This window comes from Schistocerca cancellata, chromosome 1 (genome assembly GCF_023864275.1).
Source record: "Schistocerca cancellata isolate TAMUIC-IGC-003103 chromosome 1, iqSchCanc2.1, whole genome shotgun sequence".
Classification (NCBI taxonomy): Eukaryota; Metazoa; Arthropoda; class Insecta; order Orthoptera; family Acrididae; genus Schistocerca; species Schistocerca cancellata.
The window spans coordinates 377,362,010-377,369,768 of NC_064626.1; positions in this window are offsets into that span (position 1 = coordinate 377,362,010).

The following is a 7,759-nucleotide window of genomic DNA, read 5'->3' on the forward strand; positions in this document are numbered from 1 at the left end:
TCGGTATTGTTCGTTGCGTTTGGTCTAGGCGGACGTCACAGTTTTTTCTTATTACAGAGGGCATCCTGTCCTCTGACCAAATATGCTGATCTACCGTAGACCAAGAGCTGTGGACAATGAATTAAAAAGTACAGGATGGTTATATTTAAACTTTCGCTACCTGAGCCAACGGAAAACTACGAGGGTTGCCCAGAAAGTAACGCACCCCATTTTTTTTTCCCAGCTGAAAACAATGCTGCGAATGCGAAACGTTACGTACGTATTATTTGAAATCTCCTGAGGAAGGGCGCTAAGTTCCCGTCACTTCCGACAGATAGTGTAGCTGCAAGACAGTTTCAAAATGTCGCCTCTAGGTGACGTACGACGTTACAAACAACGTCTGTCATTTACTTTCTCGCTACAGAAAAAGAAACTGTGGGGAATACTCACAAACGCTTGTGCAAAATCTATGGAGCATCTGCTGTCGGAAGAAGTACAGTTGGTCACTGGGCACGAAGGGTGAGGTCATCAGAAGGCGGTTCGGCGGAGCTCCACGATTTGCAGCGGTCGGGGTGACAATCCACGGTTGTCACAGCTGACATGTTGTAGCGAGCTGATGTTTCCATTCACGAAGACAGACGCATTACGACTCGGCAGTTAGTGCTGCATCTAGCAATCAGCAAAGGATCTGTGCATGCAATTATCCGCACTCTTGGATATTCAAAAGTGAGTGCGAGATGGGTCCCACAGCGTCTAAAGGTAAATCAGAAATCGCACAGAAAAAAAACATTTGTCTTGATTTGTTCCAACGTTTTTGAAACTGAGGAGGAAGCCTTCTTGTCCGGGAATGTGACAGGTGATAAAACTTCGGTTCACCATTTTGAGCCCAAAAAAAAAACGACAGTCGATGGAATGGCACCATTCCCACTCCCCACAGAAGAAAAAAAATTCAAAGCAACTGCTTCCGCAGTTAAGGTAATAATCCCTGTATTCCGGGACTGTGAAGATGTGGTTCTCATTGATGTGATGCCAAAAGGCGGTACCATTAATTGAGAAGCCACAGCAACCCAGGAGATATTTGGGTGCAACACGATAACGCTCGGCTCCACACAAGTCTGAGGACAGCTGGACACATCACAAAACAGGGGTGGGCTGTGTTACGCCATCCACCCTACATCCTTGACCTAGCCCCTCGGACTTCCACCTGTTTGGGCCATTGAAGCATGCCATTCGTGGAAGACATTTTGAGGACGATGAGGAGGTGTTTGATACAGTGAATCACTGGCTCTACCACCAGGACAATGATTGGTACCGACAGGGCATACACGCCTTTGTTTCGTGCTGGAGGAAGGCCATAGAATGGTATGGAGATCACGTGGAAAAATAGAGTGTGTAGATAAAACACCATTCTCTGGTGTGTGTAATTCTCATTATGTTCAATAAAGAATTGGTTTCTGGGCAACCCTCGTAATTACCGTAGTACGGTAGCCAACTTAATAGGTGCGATGTACAGACTGTGCACTGCAGGATTTGCGTTATTAGTGGTGTTGGTGTCATGACTTGCCGTTAGAAGCCTTTGCTAGTACGGCGACGAAATGTTGAAACACAAGCGTCAGTTGCAGACGGTCAACAAGGATCTGGACAGAGTGAACAGGGCTCTCCTCGTAAAGCTGTTTTAACAGAACAACAGTAATAGTGCATCTGCTCGTCGCCAATATCGACGCATTGCTTGTTAAGTTACTAATCAATGGCCGATCGTTCAAAATTGCGTGACCATCAAGATCATCAGATTTTTAATCCGTGTGATTTCTGTCTGTGGGCCTATCCGAAGGACAGATTTATCAATGGGACATTAACATATGTTGGAAGAGAATACCGAGGGAGGTAGCCAATGTTGCACCTATGATGTTTCGGGGAGCCAGTCTCCAGCGCGGTTCCAGATTGTCGTGGATGCAGATTGTCGTCACATAGGGCAATGTTGGTAACCTGTAACGTAAACGTGGTACGCATTTATCAAATACTACCTTCTCATGTGGATTAAAATGTGTTTGCCGCGCGTGATTAGCCGAGTGGTTTAAGGCCCTGCAGTCATGGACTGTGTGGCTGGTCCCGGCGGAGGTTCGAGTCCTTCCTCAGGAATGGGTGTGTGTGTTTGTCCTTAGGATAATTTAGGTTAAGTAGTGTGTAAGCTTAGGGACTGATGACCTTAGCAGTTAAGTCCCATAAGATTTCACACACATTTGAACATGTTTTTAAAGTGTTTCTTTCAATGGTTTATTCGTTCTCTTCCACATGTCCTTACAAATTTTTGCACGAAGTTTCGTTGTCTTATAATCATCACCTTTTCAGGAGGGCCCTATCAAGTAGCGAAAGTTTAAATAGAACTAAACCGAAGTTGGTAAGGTTAACATGTTAATTCAATACCACAGGCATCGATCTCAACAGCACCCCGAACTTCCCAAATGGAGCACGCTCCGCTGGAAACATACAAGGTTCCCCTGATAGGCCTAACACTCTAATGGTTATGTATTATCGAACCACTGTAGTACGTTCTGGAAAAGCAATTAAGGACTCTTTTATGCACCTCCAGTATTCCCAAGAAACAGTGAGAGACTGTATCAAATGTCATTAACAACCGTTTAGCATGTATATTCATGAATCTCCAGCAGAAAAGAAGCAGTTTTGGAATCCGAAGGCTGACCTTCGTTAAATTAGATGTAGTTCAGAAGCCTTCTCGAGCTGCTGTATATTTACATGACACTATTACGTGCTGCGTCACATCAATCCCTCAATCCTCCTAGCACTTACAATAATAATAATTGGTAAAAAAGCTGGATTGGTTACTTTATTTCATGATTCGCAAAATGATAGTATATGGTTCATCATAAATTGGTTTCTATAACCAACAGTCTGTCGCTCGGCCTAATTGTGCTAGACTGTAGTTCATAAGAAATCATGAGAGGCAGTTGCTCAATCAGACTGGACTTCATTACACGTAGAGCAATTTCGCTGATATGTGGAACTGGTATCGCGAAGTAACGCTGTGTCTTACATCTTGGAACCTGTGTAGGGACGAAGGTCCTATTTCTGTATTCTTTTTCACTCTATTCCTTGTAAAACGCTTATGAACATCAGCAGCCTGTCCACAATTGAAAGCAGAACCCTGGAAAATGCGTTAGGTTTGTAATCAATTAAGAGCATCTCAATTTCTTCCTCTTTTACGGAACGCTTTCCAGGAGCCCAGCAATGAGATCGCGGATACCCGACTCGTGGGACGGTATTTGTGTGACCGCGCATTCACTGGACTTCTCACCTCCCATTATGAGAAGAGTGCACCCTGAGTACCTCGACTTGGAGGAACCCACCGTTTCCAGAAGCAATAGTGGCGGGCAACAGCGGATTCCGAAAAATATCGCCGTCGGCTATCGAGATTTGCAGCAGCGGCTGGGTGGATCACAGAACAGCAAATCAGCCACTGCTTCACATTCGTATATCTGTTCTTCGCGGATTGTTTTGCACTTTGATGAGCTTTGATATAGGAATACCTCCATCCGATGCTCGAAGTTCAGAAAAGGCAGCCCGGACTGACGAGCCGGTGTATCCATTTGTTCATACCGTAACAATAATACGTCTAAAACTAAAGAAGCATCATTCTTGAGATCAGGGGGCGTTTCAGGCAGCTAGTGGAGATCGTCTCGTGTGAGGGATGTTTATAAGTAAAAGACAGTCGTTCACCTATACGTCTGCTATCGTTCTTTATTGGCGAAACCTCTTGTCAGTTCATGAGTATATCTTATCCTACAACAACTCGAGAACGATCTATACCGTCAGTAAGACAATGTACCAGCCATTCGCTCCCTAATTATATCAGGATGGATTCGAGAATACTCCACGGACAGGAGGAAGCTTGTGAGAGACACCCCGCCGTCCCCGCATCCTCCTCCTCCAATAGCCAAATCTCATTGAGGATATTTAGGATATCATCTGGGAAGATGTGTGAGCATTGTACCAATATGCAGGAATTCAGCTGTCATGGATCAGGGTGGTCCGCTGATAGGGACCGCTGAACACTTACTAGATATCTCTCAACCGATTATTCATGGATATAATACGCCAGTCTAAATAGACTGGGTCTTGAAGACTGTATTTAGAAATTATTTTGTACATGGCTGTAATTTTAAGCAACTGTCGTATATATTTTCAGAGTAAAATTTAGTCGTCAATTGGTTCAAATGGCTCTAAGCACTATTGGACTTAACATCTGCCGGCCGGGGTGGCCGAGCGGTTCTAGGTGCTACAGTCTGGAACCGCGCCACCGCTACGGTCGCAGGTTCGAATCCTGCCTCGGGCATGGATGTGTGTGATGTCCTTAGGTTAGTTAGGTTTAAGTAGTTCTAAGTTCTAGCGGATTGATGACCTTAGAAGTTAAGTCCCATAGTGCTCAGAGCCATTTGAACCACTTTTGAACTTAACATCTGAGGTCATCAGTCCCCTAGACTTAGAACTACTTAAACCTAACTAACCTAAGGACATCACACACATCCATGCCCGAGGCAGGATTCGAACCTGCGACCGTAGCAGCCCCGTGGTTCCGGACTAAAGCGCCTAGAACCGCTCCGTCACAACGGCCGGCTAGTTGTCAGTTACAAACATATTTTGATTATGCTTTGCCGGTTTCGGCAAATTAATTTCTCATCTTCAGAAGCCTACAAAAGATTTATGCTGAGATGAACCTGCGACCGTAGCAGCCCCGTGGTTCCGGACTGAAGCGCCTAGAACTGCTCCGTCACAACGGCCGGCTAGTTGTCAGTTGCAAACATATTTTGATTATGCTTTGCCGGTTTCGGCAAATTAATTTCTCATCTTCAGAAGCCTACAAAAGATTTATGTTGAGATGACAAAAGTCATGAGATACCACTTCAAATCTTGTTGGACCTCCTTTTTCCCGGCGTAGTGCACCAACTGGACGTGGCATGGGCTCAACAAGTCGTTGGAAGTCCCCTGCAGAAGTACTGAGGCATGATGCCTCTATATCGTCCATCACTGCGAAAGTGTTGCCGGGGCCGGATCTTGTGCACTAACCGACCTCTCGAATATGTCCCATGGTTGATGGAATTCACGTTGGGCGATCTGCGTGGCCAGAATGTTTTTCAAACGAATCGGGACAATTGTCGCTCGATAACATGGCACATCGTCATCCATAAAAATTCCATTGTTATTTGGGAACATGACGTCGATGAATGATTGCAAATGGTGTCCAAGGAGCGGCCTATAACCATTTACCGTCAATGGTGGGTTCAGATGAACCATAGAACCTGGTCTGTTCCATATAAACATAGCCTACACTATTATAGAGTCACCAACAGCTTATACAGTGCCTCGTTAACAACTGTGGTCCATGGATTCGTGGCGTCTAAGCCACAATCGAACCCAGACATCAGCTCTTACCAACCGAAATTGGGACTCATCTGACCAGACCACGATCTTCCAGCCGTCTAGGGTCCAACTGATATGGTCACGAGCTCAGGAGAGGCGTTTTAGGCGATATCGAGTGGTTAGCAAAGGCGCCCCACATTGGTTTCTGTGGTTGTTTAACGTCGTGTCGGTTGTCTGTTAGCACTGGCAACTCTACGCAAACGCCGCTGCTCTCGTTCGTCAAGAGAAGATCGTCTGCCACTACGTTGTCCATGGGGAGAGGTAATGCCTGTAATTTGATGTGCTGGCCGGGGTGGCCAAGCGGTTCTAGGCGCAACAGTCTGCAACCGTTCGACCACTACGGTCGCAGGTTCGAATCCTGCCTCGGGCATGGATATGTGTGATGTCCTTAGGTTAGTTAGGTTTAAGTAGTTCTAAGTTCTAGGGGACTAATGACCTCAGACGTTAAGTCCCATAGTGCTCAGAGCCATTTGAATTTTAATTTGACATTCTCGGCAACTCTCGACACTGCGAATCTCGGAATATTGAACTCCCGAGTGATTTCCGCAGTGGAATGTCCTATGTGTCTAGCTTCAACTACCATTCCACGTCCAAAAGTCTGTTAATTCCCGCCGTACGGCCATAATCACGCCGGAACCTTTCTTACAAGACTTACCTAAGTACCAATGACAGATCCTACTATGCACTGGCCTTTTATATGATGTGTACGCGATACTACCGCCAGCTGTATATGTGCATATCGCTATCCCATCGATTACGTCACCTCACTGTATAACATCCCTAATTTTGTAAGCTTCTGAAGATGACAAATTAATTTGGCGAAACAGGTAAAGCATAATAATGAGAAATATATTAGCATCTGACGACTAAATTTTATTTGGAAAAAAATTATAAATTACCTGAAAGCTGTTACAGGATACAATGTTATTTTGACGACCACTGTAAACTCACTTGTGATTTTTATGATAGGCAACTCACGTACATTTTCGAGTCTACTTCGCCCTGCCGGAGCACTGTATGTAAATAACAGAATTAAGCAGCTGGATGCGAATATTGTTTCACATGTCATACGTTTGCTATCTGTAGTTATAACACACTAAATAGTCAGATAGTTTCAAACAAGCATAGGTATAATAATTACATAGCATTTACAGTTTATTAATGTCAAATGTCATCAAAAACATTTGTATTCTTTCTATTTCGTTCAATTTCGTTTCCTCTGTCACTTGCTCTGTGTGGCACATCTCTTATTAAGTAGCTGAGTATTTATACAACAATATCTTTACAAGAACGACCAAAATCTGGATGTAATCGCAATGTAGAAAAGGCTAAAAACCTTATCAAACGCACTCAATCGAACAACGTACTTTTAAGGAAATCATAGAAGCATTTCCATGTTCCACGAATCTTCTTACGATGCGCGAAACTCAGTTACATGCGAGATTCCAGGAAAATAGAGCTTATAAACTTCAGCAACCAATGTGTACGTATTTCCTTGTTAGCATATGAAGCCTTTAGATCAAAATTGGTTTAACGTTAGATAATTCCTCCCTCCGGTATTTGTGTTGCATTTCCTTTACGCTGCAGCAAGGTAATCTTGACTAAGGTCCAGAAGAGAACAGAATCTCGTGTATTTTCCCGGGTAGAGAAAATGAAGAGCTAACTCAGACAGCGTGTACGGCAGGTGGAATCCTTGCGGAACTTGATATTAAATTTGTGTTTGCTCGGTGCAGATAACTGAGAGCGGCATTCGCAAACGACCGACGCGCATGAATTTTTTAGGACCACGGCATCTGGGCCGGTGGCACGCGAGACCGCTACCACTGTCAACTCTGGTATCGTCTCGCCTGTACCCAGTCTCATAAGCTGCCAACAACCATTGCATATGCGTCGAATAAGGATCCTTATGATTTAACAGCTTTTCAAGGCCATTAAAGGTAGAACATTAGGTCGACTGGACAAAGATGGACAAGAAAATCGGTGGTTATCTTACTGAAACAGCTTAAGAAAACATGGAAAACCTTAATCAATATGGAGAAATGAGAATTGGAATTTGGTTCTGCCGAAAATGAATGCTATTTATAAGCACTGTGGTGCCTTGTTCGACCCACTATTTATTTTTACCTTATTTATTGTATGACATATAGAGATTACAGCAGTATTTACATAATAAAGCACTAAAGGAATATGGAAGAGCTCTGGTCTCATTTGACCTTACAGAGTGATGTCGAGAGTCTAGCGATTCCAGTGTTGTTGAAGGGGCATTGGTGATATCCTTCCAGTCTCCACTGAAACATCTCTCTGGACATTCCTATACAATACGGTCAATGATCAGCTCTAAAGC